The sequence below is a fragment of the Manis javanica genome, chromosome 7 (assembly GCF_040802235.1).
Source record: "Manis javanica isolate MJ-LG chromosome 7, MJ_LKY, whole genome shotgun sequence".
NCBI lineage: Eukaryota > Metazoa > Chordata > Mammalia > Pholidota > Manidae > Manis > Manis javanica.
In genome coordinates, this window is record NC_133162.1 from 59,201,370 (window position 1) to 59,215,316 (window position 13,947).

General features: G+C 38.2%; 1 pseudogene; it reads right to left on the reverse strand.

Annotated features, from left to right (window-relative positions):
* Positions 1-368: 368 nt before the first annotated feature.
* Positions 369-13,947, reverse strand: part of LOC140850300 (small ribosomal subunit protein uS11-like) — a 172,085-nt pseudogene continuing 158,506 nt past the window's right edge.

Consider the following 13,947-nt stretch of genomic DNA (forward strand, 5'->3'; position numbering starts at 1 on the left):
ATTTTATGAAAAATTCCCATCTATTATTGTTGCAAGTGTGCAATATTCATTTTTCCCGATTATCAGTACCTCTGATAAGCTTCTTTTGTATGCAAGAATTTTCTAAGAGTATGCCACTTGAATGTACTAAAGCTAGCCTTTTATTTATTCTGTGGTTTATTCATGTGAGTAGATTATGTTCAGGATGGGATGTGTTGTTGTTCTATGTGTATTTGTCTAGTTTAATAAAATATTAGTTGACTTTCAAACATATGCTAAGACAAGTGTATTTAATTTCAATTTATCCAATGTCTTCTTCCACCCAGCAAAGTCTTTAGCTGTTTATATGAGACCAGATATATGTTGACATTGTGGTTTTTGTTTTCATTTCAGCTTATGCAAATAAAATTTATTAACAGAAAACAATAATTTGAAGAGTCCTGTTCACAGATGGTGACTTCCTTCTTGTAGGTGCTGTTAGAGAGGATGGAGATGACGTCCTCAATCTGCCCCATTTTCATTCCTGAATGGGCATGGGATCTGAGGGATGTGTGCGCCCTAGCCCAGGGGTCTTGGTCCTGTTTTCTACTCTGCCCTGGAGTCTGATATGTAGGGAAGTGAGGCCCAGCTCCTCGCACCTCTGAGCCACATTCTGGGTGGTCATTATATTGGTGTATTGTGATGATTCATTTTGCTCTGCCTTAACTGTCATCCTATTAGTCACATAGCAGATGATTTCCTTGCGAGAGAGACAAGTCACATGGACAAAAATGTCATTGAAGTTTTCAAAAATGTGGCAGACATCAAATACATTACTTTAGCAACCTTAGGTCCCAGGTTGATGACCTCTACTTTCTTCTTTTCCTTTCCCTTTTGAGATGCCGTTTCTGTTTATCATTTCCATTCTTTACCATTGGATACTAATTGCTGGTTTTTAGTATATGAGGTATGCATGTATTTTCTTAGGTGTTATATTAAGCCATTCTTGAAAGATATTGAAGAGTTTAGGTCCCATTTTAAGAATTTGTACATTTAAGTTCCTAAAAGTAGATATCACATGTAAATTGGTAGTTAAACTATACTTACTCCACATATAAAACTTTCAAAATAACTTTCTCAGTTGTCCTTTGGAAAAAAAATGACAAATACATCTTTTTAAAATTAAGAAACCAGCTCCATTAGGGAAATTAACTGAATAAATATTTCTGTATAACATTAGATTACAATTTTATTTCAGTTATTTTCAGTGCATGGTTAATAGTTGTATCTGGGCAAAGCAGGTCATATGGAATTCCATACAATCTTGCCAAATTGGTTGGATATTTCATCAGAGGTTATCATCATCTACCACATTAAATCTACTCTACTTTTCTGTTTAAATAACAAATTACTATAGGATCATGTTTTATCTTAGGAGATGCCTTAAAGTTATTGAGTGATACAATCTCTAGCCAAAAATTAATTTCCTGTTGACAGATTAATTATTGTTATGGGCTATCCTTTAAGTGTACTAGTGCTAATTCTATGAAATCACTCTGAAATACACCATTTTTCCAATTTGTCATTAAGAAATGGTGATTCACTATTAAGTCATTTAAGAGAAAAACATTTTAAATAATTCTCAAAAAATATCATATTTTCTGTGCACTGTCTGGTTGAGCATAAACAGTGAATATTTGTGAAACTTCTGAGGTCTTCAGGTTAAATTTGTGTTTACCTCCTTCTCAATGAAGCATTGCCAAATACATCAATGAATTGCATTGGAAAAATACAAAATGACATTGTTTTATATGCACATCTTTATTACTGGGGATACTAATCTAATTTTTAGGAGTAAATAGGGATAGAGAAAAAACAGAAACTTGCACTCCTGATGCTCCCTGTAAATTATCTTGTATTCAAGCAACACTTGAGGCTTGGATTATTATCTCTGCTCCATCCAAACAATACTTGGATTGATATCTCTCCCCATTCCATCATTCAAGAGAACTGAATCCCATCTGAAGGGAAGAGAGGTGGTAAAAGAGAAAAACATAATCAATGACTGTTGGGTATTATTACTCCTGTTATATTGAGTCAAAATGCCCAGCTGGCATCATGAGATTCAACTCAACAAATGTATATTGAACACTGCTAGAAATAGGAAGTAAAATGTTAAGTGCGATACACATTCATTAGACACACATGCATAGTAATTTAAATATCATACCAGTTGTTAGCTGAATTTATAGATGATGAAATAAATTCAAACAGTTGAGAATTTTGCCAAAGTGTACACATCTTAATATGGAAATGACTTTAAAGCCTAGATCAGCTTATCTGTAAAACTCATTGTCTTTTGATTCCACACTAATTCTCCCCAAAATATGTGTGTATTATATATATATATATATGACTTTTCCCTATAAAAATAGCAATAATGTATGCCTTGTCACTGAGAATAGTTGTTCAGACTCCTAACAACTACAGTTTAGTGGGCTCAAATCATTTCACATGAAACACCACTCAAAAACTGGTCTGAGAGAAAACTTTTCATCAGCTTCATTAAAAGCTAAATATATTGGAAAACTATCTTCAAATATTTCAGAAATATTTCCTCACCTCAAATTTTGGATCTGCTCAAATAGTATTCCAAGAATGATGATAGGATAAAGACAATTCAAACAGAGACCTTACCGCAATAAAAGCTAAAAAAATAATTTTTAGGTATTTTAGTAAGAGGAATTGGATGCAGAAGAATGGAGGAAAATGTGCTAACTCATGTGGAGCACAGATATTGGTAAATATGGGTAAAACTGAAAAAGTGATGGCTTAAAAGATAATAATCCTGAATTTTGATTCAAGATGGCAGTGTGAGAGGTGAGACAGAGAACTCCTCCCAAAACCACATATATTACAAAAATATAGTTAATACAACTAATCTAAAAGGGCAACAGGAAAGAAGGCTGCACCAGGCTGCATAAACCTAGAGAAAAGATCAGACCTCATGAAACAGGGTAACATACCAAAACCTTGATCCAATGGAACCCAAGCCCTTCCCCCAACCCAGCTCACTGGTGGAGGGATGAGAAAAGGAGCAGGGAAGGGGTGGAAGCATAGGACTGCTGAAACCCAGCCCTGGAGATCTGCTTTGGGACTACAAAAGTACATTGCATGGTGCTCTGGACATTACTGGGATTGGAAAGTTAAGACAGGTGGAATACTTGGAGAAACTGAGATTCCAGCCATTTGTGGAGGACAGGGTTCCACATCCAGCTGCTCTGGGACAAAGGAAAGGCAGGTGGTCTGAGAGGCTTCCTAGCAGTGAGAGGGCTGCTGAAGGGGTGGAGTTTGTACAGTTTGCTGTGCTGGAGAAGGGATAGGTAGACAAGGTTTTCTGGGCATGCTCTGCCCAGCAGGTTGGGAACTTTCAGAAACTTCAGGCACTCCATCCCCCTGCCTGGCTACTCAGTTCTGAGCCCCCCACTGTGATATGCAGCCTGCTGCACTACCCTCCTGACCTACCGGCACCAGCTCGCAAATGGCAGTCCCTGCCCTGGCATGAGGCAAGCCAGAGGGAGGCCCCGCCCATGGAAGCCACAGAGGCAAAGCACAGAGGCTTACACCTGTGTGCTGGCCCACTGGTTCTGACAGTGGAGACAGGCACAAGAGCCACTACCCTGAGACTTCTGACATAACTCCAGGGGTGAAATAGTTGCAGAGACTAGAGCTTCTGGGCACTAGATGGCAACATATACAAATATGAAATGTCAAAGGAAACTGGTTCAAACAAAAATCTCAGAAAAAGAGCCAAATGAAACTGGATTCACCAATCTACCTGAAAGAGAGTTGGAAATAAAACTCATAAACATGTTCATGGAGGTACAGAACAAGATTAAATAACTCAGGGACAAGTTTAGGATGGAGACTAAATCAATAAGAAATTCCTTATCTGAAGTGAAACATACAATGGAGGGATTTAAAAGCAGATTAGGATTGCTGAGCCAACATGGCGGCGTGAGTAGGACAGTAGGAATCTCCTCCCAAAAACATGTATTTTTGAAAATTCAACAAATACAACTAATCCTAAAAGAGAGACCAGAAGACACAGGATAACAGCCGGACTACATCCACACGTGCGAGAGCCCAGCGCCTGGTGAAAGTGGTAAGATACAAGCCCCAGCCTGGCAAGAACTGAGCACCCAGTTCCCGGTGGGAGGAGAGGAGTTGGAGCAGGGAGGGAGAGGAAGCCCAGGACTGCTAAACACCTAGCCCTAGCCACCCTCACCAGAGCGCAAACACAGTGCATGCGTGGAGGGCTGGAAAGCAGGGAAACAGGGAGGCAAGAACTCTGAGCAGGTCCTGAAGCTGATGCCCCTGTGACAAAGAAAAGCGAGTGCTTTTTGAAAGTCTTAAAGGGACAGGGACAAAACAGCTGGATGGAAACAAACCAGGTCACAGCCAAGCAGCTTGAAATTACAGGGAAACCTGGGCGCACTAACCCACTGGGCAACAGCTCTGAGACCCCTCACAGAGGTAAACAGCCAAACAGTACCCATCCATTACCCCTCCAGGGCCCGGCCATAGCAGAGAAGCAGCCTAAGGTTGGCCACGCCCTCAGCAAGGGAGCTTCCTCCATACCTGCCAGACAAGACACAAAGACCCAGTCTACATGCAATTGCCAAACACAATCCACTAGGGGTCGCAGTTGCCCCAGTAAAGAAACGCCAGTAGCAAGTGGAAAGTTTGGCTCTCCCAGCTGACAGTCAATAGCACATATCAACATGAAAACGCAAAAATATTTGATCCAGACAGCTTCGGCATCTGCTACAACTTCACCTGAGGAGGAACCTGGGGAGATAGATTTAACCAGTCTTTCTGAAAAAGAATTCAAAACAAAAGTCATAACCATGCTGATGGACTTGCAGAGAAATATGCAAGAACTAAGGGAGGAGAATGCAGAAATAAAACAAGCCCTGGAAGGACTTCAAAACAGAATGAACGAGATGCAAGAGACCATTAATGGACTAGAAAACAGAGAAGAAGAATGCAGAGAAACTGATGCAAAGAGTGATAAAAGGATCTCCAGGAATGAAAGAATTCTAAGAGAGCTGAGTGACCAATTGAAAAGGAACAATATCCACATTATAGGGGTACCAGAAGAAGAAAAGAGAGAAAAAGGGATAGAAAGTGTCTTTGAAGAAATAATTGCTGAAAACTTCTCCAAACTAGGGGAGGAAATGGCCTTTCAGACCACAGGTGGTACACAGAACTCCCATGACAAGGGATCCAAGGAAGGCAAGAACAAAACACATAATAATTAAAATGGCAAAGATCAAAGACAAGGACAAAGTATTAAAGGCAGCCAGAGAGAAAAAAAAGGTCACCTACAATGGAAAACCCATCAGGCTATCATCAGACTTCTCAACAGAAACCGTACAGGCCAGAAGAGAATGGCATGATATACTTAATGCAATGAAACAGAAGGGCCTCAAACCAAGACTACTGTATCCAGCACGATTATCATTTAAATATGAAGAAGGGATTAAACAAATCCCAGACAAGCAAAAGTTGAGGCAATTTGCCTCCCACAAACCACCTCTACAGGGCATCTTACAGGGACTGCTCTAGATCGGAGCACTCATACAAAAAGCACAGAACAAAACAACCAACATATGAAGAAGGGAGGAGGAGGAATAGGAAAGGAGAGAAATAAAGAATCATCAGACTGTGTTTATAATAGCTCAACAAGTGAGTTGTTAGACAGAAAGATACTAAAGAAGCTAACCCTGGACCTTTGGTAACCACAGACTTAAATCCCACAATGGCAATAAGTTCATACCTTTCAATAATCACCCTAAATGTAAATGGACCAAATGCACCAATCAAAAGACACAGAGTAATAGAATGGATAAAAAAGCAAGATCCATCCATATGCTGCTTACAAGAGACTCACCTCAAAACCAAAGACATGCACAGACTTAAAGTCAAGGGATGGAAAAAGATATTTCATGCAAACAACAGAGAGAAAAAAGCAAGTGTTGCAATACTAGTATCAGACAAAACAGACTTCAAAATAAAGAAAGTAACAAAAGATAAAGAAGTACATTACATAATGATAAAGGCCTCAGTCCAACAAGAGGATATAAAGATTATAAATATATATACACCTAATACAGGAGCACCAACATATCTGAAACAAATACTAACAGAACTAAAGGAGGAAGTAGAATGCAATGCACTCATTATAGGAGACTTCAACACACCACTCACTCCAAAGGACAGATCCACCAGACAGAAAATAAGTAAGGACACAGAGGCACTGAACAACACACTAGAACAGATGGACCTAATAGAATTCTACAGAACTCTACATCCAAAAGCAACAGGATACACATTCTTCTCAAGTGGACATGGAACATTCTCCAGAATAGACCGCATACTAGGCCACAAAAAGAAACTCAGTAAATTTCAAAAGATTGAAATCCTACCAACCGACTTTTCAGACCACAAAGGCATAAAACTAGAAATACACTGTACAAAGAAAGCAAAAAGGCTCACAAACACATGGAGGCTTAACAACATGCTCCTAAATAATCAATGGATCAATGACCAAATCAAAATGGAGATCCAGCAATATATGGAAACAAACAACAACAACAACACTAAGCCCCAACTACTGTGGGATACAGCAAAAGCAGTCTTAAGAGGAAAGTATATAGCAATCCAGGCATATTTAAAGAAGGAAGAACAATCCCAAATGAATGGTCTAATGTCACAATTATCGAAATTGGAAAAAGAAGAACAAATGAGGCCTAAGGTCAGCAGAAGGAGGGACATAAGAAAGGTCAGAGAAGAAATAAATAAAATTGAGAAGAATAAAACAATAGAAAAAAATCAATGAAAGCAACAGCTGGTTCCTCGAGAAAATAAACAAAATAGATGAGCCTCAAGCCAGACTTATTAAGAGGAAAAGAGTCAACACAAATCAACAGAATCAGAAACGAGAAAGGAAAAATCACGACGGACCCCACAGAAATACAAAGAATTACTAGAGAGTACTATAAAATCTATATGCTAACAAGCTGGGAAACCTAGGAGAAATGGACAACTTCCAAGAAAAATACAACCTTCCAAGACTGACCCAGAAAGAAACAGAAAATCTAAACAGACCAATTACCAGCAATTGAAATTACCAGAAATTGAAGCGGTAATCAAAAAACTACCAAAGAACAAAACCCCCTGACCGGATGGATTTACCTCGGAATTTTATCAGACATACAGGGAAGATATAATACCCATTCTCCGTAAAGATTTCTAAAAAATAGAAGAGGAGGGAATACTCCCAAACTCATTCTATGAAGCCAACATGACCCCATTACCAAAACTAGGCAAAGACCCCACTAAAAAAGAAACTACAGACCAATATCCCTGATGAACATAGATGCAAAAATACTCAATGAAATATTAGCAAACCAAATTCAAAAATACATCAAAAGGATCATACACCATGACCAAGTCGGATTCATCCCAGGGATACAAGGATGTACAACATTCGAAAATCCATCAACATCATCCACCACATCAACAAAAAGAAAGACAAAAACCACACGATCATCTCCATAGATGCTGAAAAAGAATTTGACAAAATTCAACGTCCATTCATGATAAAAACTCGCAGCAAAATGGAAAGAGAGGGCAAGAACCTCAATATAATAGAGGCCATGTATCATAAACCCACAGCCAACATTATACTGAACAGTGAGAAGCTGAAAACTTTTCCACTGAGATCGGGAAATAGACACGGATGCCCACTCTCCCCAGTGTTATTTAACATAGTACTGGAGGTCCTAGCCATGGCAATCAGACAAAACAAAGAAATACAAGGAATCCAGATTGGTAAAGAAGAAGTTAAACTGTCACTATTTGCAGATGACATGATATTGTACGTAAAAAACCCTAAAGACTCCACCCCCAAAACTACTAGAACTGATATTGGAATATCGCAAAGTTGCAGGATAGAAAATTAACACACAGAAATATGTAGCTTTCCTATACACTAACAATGAACCAATAGAAAGAGAAATCAGGAAAACAATTCCATTCACAATTGCATCAAAAAGAATAAAATACCTAGGAATATACATAACCAAAGAAGTGAAAGACCTATACTCTGAAACTACAAGTCACTCTTAAGAGAAATTAAAGGGGACACTAACAAATGAAAACTCATCCCATGCTCGTAGCTAGGAAGAATTAATATCATCAAAATGGCCATCCTGCCCAAAGCAATATACAGACTTAATGCAATCCCTATCAAATTACCATCAACATTCTTCAACGAACTGGAACAAATAGTTCAAAAATTCATATGGAAACACCAAAGACCCCGAATAGCCAAGGCAATCCTGAGAAAGAAGAATAAGGTAGGGGTGATCTCACTCACCAACTTCAAGCTCTACTATAAAGCCATAGTGATCAAGACAATTTGGTACTGGCACAAGAACAGAGCCACAGACCAGTGGAACAGATTAGAGACTCCAGACATTAACCCAAATATATATGGTCAATTAATATTTGATAAAGGAGCCATGGACATACAATGGCGAAATGACAGTCTCTTCAACAGATGGTGCTGGCAAAACTGGAGAGCTACATGTAGGAGAATGAACCTGGAACATTGTCTAACCCCATGTACAAAAGTAAATTCAAAATGGATCAAAGACCTGAATGTAAGTCATGAAACCATTAAACTCTTGGAAAAAAACATAGTCAAAAAACCTCTTAGACATAAACATGAGTGACCTCTTCTTGAACATATCTCCCCAGGCAAGGAAAACAACAGCAAAAATGAACAAGTGGGACTATATTAAGCTGAAAAGCTTTTGTACAGCAAAAGACACCATCAATAGAACAGAAGGAACCCTACAGTATGGGAGAATATATTTGTAAATGACAGATCCAATAAAGGCTTGACGTCCAAAATATACAAAGAGCTCACATGCCTCAACAAACAGAAAACAAATAATCCAATTAAAAATTGGGCAGTGGAACTGAACAGACAGTTCACCAAAAAAGAAATACAGATGGCCAACAGACACATGAAAAGATGCTCCACATCGATAATTATCAGAGAAATGCAAATTAAAACTACAATGAGGCATCACCTCACACCAGTAAGTATGGCTACTTTCAAAAAGACAAACAACAACAAATGTTGGTGAGGCTGTGGAGAAAGGGGAACCCTCCTACACTGCTGGTGGGAATGTAAATTAGTTCAACCATTGTGGAAAGCCAATATGGAGGTTCCTCAAAATGCTCAAAACAGACTTAGCATTTGACCCAGGAATTCCACTCCAAACAATTTACCCTAAGAATGCAGCAATCATGTTTGATAAAGACAGATGCACCCCTATGTTCATTGCAGCACTATTTACAATAGCCAAGAGTTGGAAGCACCCTAAATGTCCATCGGTAGATGAATGGATAAAGAAGATGTGGTACATATATACAATGTAATATTACTCAGCCATAAGAAGAGGGCAAATCCTACCATTTGCAGCAACATGGATGGAGCTGGAGGGTATTATGCTCAGTGAAATAAGCCAAGCAGAGAAAGAGAAATACCAAAGGATTTGACTCATCTGTGGAGTATAAGAACAAAGGAAAAACTGAAGGAACAAAACAGCAGCAGAATCACAGAACCCAAGGATGGACTAACAGGTACCAAAGGGAAAGGGACTGGGGAGGATGGGTGGGTAGGGAGGGATGGGGGGGATAAGAAAGGGTATTAAGACTAGGATGCATAATGGGGGGGGGGGAGAAAGGGGAGGGCTGTACAGCAAAGAGAGGAGAAGTGGTGATTCTGCGGCATTTTGCTATTGTGATGGACGGTGACTGTAGAGGGGTTGTTGGGGGGGACGTGGTGTAGGGGAGAGACTAGTAGACATAGTGTTCTTCATGTAAGTGTAGATTAATGATAACAAAAAGAAGAAAAGAAAGAAAGAAAAGGGGGATTACTCCCTGATAGGATAAAACTAACTGTAAATCAATGATTAATGCATGCTTTAAATATCCTTAATTTTGATCACCTAAGGGTGTCAGATGATCGGCTATGGAGGTCCATTTTTCTGATAATATTCCTTTCTCTTAAAAAAAAAGCAGTTCCTGTGTGGTGACCTCCAATGAGTTCTACACAATGGTATAAATGGCATATCAAAGTGTGGGCAATGGGTCTGTTTGTGTTTATACAGAGGATCAAAGCTTAATTTGGCTACCCAGAAAATGAACTAAGATACGATATGAAGAAGAGCTTCCAACATCAGCACTCTCTGGAAGAGTCATACCAGAAGATGATCATCAAAATACCTCAACAAAGATCCAGGTGCTGCTACAGTTTTAGCTGCATTCATCCCACCGGTTCCTGGACTTGCCATGGGAATGAAGAAGGAGATATCTAAGCTGGCCTGTGCATACAGTAAAATAACAAATTTGACTGGATCTGTACTGTTGGAACTCAACCAAGAATTAGGAGAAGTGCAAGTTGTAGCACTCCAAAATCTTACAACTACAGACTATCTACTGTTAAAAGAACATATGGGATATGAACAATTCCCAGGAATGGGTTGTCTTAATTTGTCTGATTTCTCTCAGACTGTTCATGTTCAGTTGAACAATATCCATCATATCATAGATAAATTTTCACAAATGCCTAGGGTGCCTAAGTGGTTTTCTTGGTTTCACTGGAGATGACTGGTAATTATAGGTCTGCTTTGGTTATGTAACTGTATTCCTATTATGTTAATATGTGTGCACAATTTAATTAGGAGTTTAAAACCTGTACATGCTTAAGTTACTCTACAAGAAGATATGTCAAAGAAATAATCAATCTTCCCATGTTTTCTTCTGTCTGCTACTTCTATAGCTTTTCTTCCTTCCTAATTACAACCCTTAAATAGAATTTATGCCTCATATCGAATTAATGAGTATCATAATTCTTCCAAATGGTAAAGATACCTCAAGACAAATGCTGGGCATAGAAGCCACAGGGCATGAATCTGCAAAGAAGTAAAAAGCTAAACTTTTCAAACAATATTGCTTCTCTCTCACTTACCAACTTTACATTTCCCTGTATGGCCCCAGAAGATGACTGGTTAGCCAGAGACAGGTAAGATTCCTCAAGGGAGGAGCAACCTAAAACAGGCACAGTCGCAGGGGGGCCATCAGGTGAGAAATTGGGGATCAACAGAGGTGAGGCTTAGAACCTCAACCCCCTGTTTTGAGAGAAATCTTCTGCATCCGTGGATGTTTTATTGCCCTTGTCTAGCTTGGATTAACATTTAGTCTACAGGCACACACCTGATCATCTACATTTGCTCTCTTACAACACTAAACTATGTTTTCTACCTTTATCTTGCATCTACCTACCACTTCATCATTTTATTTAAAATAATAATAATAATAATAATAATAATAATAATAGTAATGGAGAAATGTGAGATTCACATATAAATCAAGCATACAAATCAAATGAATATTCATATTTGACCTGATTTTTTATAGTTCATAATGCATGATCAAAACCAAAAATTTCTGTGATGATTGCCCTTGTACTGTTCACCATCTAAGAACTTATTCACTGTGTAAGAATTTGTTCACCATGCTTGTTCGTTATGCTTGAGAAGATTGGACACTGATGAGAATTAGGCTTGGGGTGGATTAATGATTGTGCATTGAGCATTGATTCCCCTATACAGAATTTTATTGTTGTTAACCATTTGACCAATAAATATGAGAGATGCCCTCTCAAAAAAAAAAAGCAGATTATATGTAGTAGAAGATACAGGAAATGGAATAGAAATTGTACAAGAGTAATACAAAGAAGCTGAGGCACAGAGAGATAAAGGATCTCTAAGAATGAAAGAATATTGAGAGAACTGTGTGACCAATCCAAATGGAACAATATTCATATTATAGTGGTATCAGATGAAGAAGAAAGAGAAAAAGGGATGTAAAGTGCTTTGAGGAGGCAATTGCTGTAAACTTCCCCAATCTGGAAAGGAGATAGTCTCTCAGGCCATGGAGGTGCACACATCTTCCAACACAAGCGACTCAAGGAAGATAACACCAAGACATATAATAATTAAAATGGCACAGATCAAGGATAAGGAAAGACTTTTAAAAGCAGCCAGAGAGAGAATATAGGTCGCATATGAAGGAAAGTCCATCAGTGTGTCTTTAGTCTTCTTAACAGAAACCTTACAGGTCACAAGGGATTGGCATGATATATTTAATGCAAGGAAACAGAAAGGCCTTAAAGCAAGAATACTACATACTGCAAGATTATCATTTAAATTTGAAGGAGGGATTAAACAATTTTTAGATAAGCAAAAGCTGAGACAATTTACCTCCCACAATCCACCTCTACAGTGCATTTTGGAGGTACTGCTGTAGAGGGAAGTATTCCTACGGCTAAATAGCTGTCATGAGGGGAAATAAAACCACAGCAAAGTAGAACAATTAATTACTAAACATATGCAAAATCAGATCAACTATGCCCATTGTCAATCAAGGGATAGACAAAGAGTACAGAATATGATACCTAATATATAAAGAATTTAGGTGGATATATAAGAACCTTTAGGTTGTATTTGAAATAGCATACTAAGTGAGTTAAATTAGACTTTTAGATAGTAAGAGAATTACTCTGGAACCTTTGGTAACCATGAATCTAAAAGCCTGCAATGGCAATAAGTACACACCTATCAATGATCACCTTAAATGTAAATGGGCTGAATGCACCAATTAAAACACATAGAGCCACTGAATGGACTAAAAGCAATATCTGTCTATAAGCTGCCTACAAGAGACTCACTTCAAACCCAAAGACATACAGAGATTTAAAGTAAAGGGATGTAACAAGATATTTCATGCAACTAATAGGGAGGAAAAAAGCAGGAGTTGCAGCAGCTGTATCAGACAAAATAGACTTCAAAATGAAGAATGTAACAAGAGACACAGGAGGACATTACAAAGTGATAAAGGGGTCCATCCAACAAGAGCATGTAACTATTATAAATATCTATGCACCCAACACAGGATAACCTATATATGTGAAACAAATACTAAAAGAATTAAAGGGGGAAATAGAATGCAATGCATTCATTTCAGGAGACTTCAACACACCACACCAAAGGACAGATCAACTAGACAGAAAATAACTAAGGAGACAGAAGCACAGAGCAATGTATTAGAGTAGATGGACCTAACAGACATCTACAGAACTGTTAATCCAAAAGCAGCAGGATACACATTCTTCTCAAGTGCACATAGAACATTTTCAAGCATAGATCATACAATAGGTCACAAAAAAGGCCTCAGTAAATTCAAAATGGTTGAAATTGTACCAACCAGTTTCTCAGACCATAAAGGTATGAAAGTAGAAATGAATTAGACAAAAAAATGAAGAAGTCCACAAACATATGGAGGCGTAATAACATTCTCCTAAATAATCAATGGATCAATGACCAAATAAAAACAGAGATCAAGCAATATATGGAGACAAATGACAACAATGGTTCAACACTGGAAAATCTGTGGCAAAGGCCATGCTAAGAGAGAAGTATATTGCAATACAGCCCTACCTCAGGAAAGAAGAACAATCCCATCAGAACAGTCTAAAGTCACAATTAACAAAACTAGAAAAAGAACAAATGAGGCCCAAAGTTAATAGAAGGAGAGACATAATAAAGATTAGAGCAGAAATAAATAAAATGGAGAAGAATAAAACAATATAAAGAATTAATAAAAGCAGAAGCTGGTTTTTGAGAAAGTAAACAAAATTGATAAACCCCTCGCCAGACTTATCAAGGAAAAAAGAGAGTATAAACACATAAACAGAATTAGAAATGAAAAAGGAAAAATCATTACAGACACTACAGAAATACAAAGAATTATGAGAGAATACTATGAAAAATTATATGCTAAGAC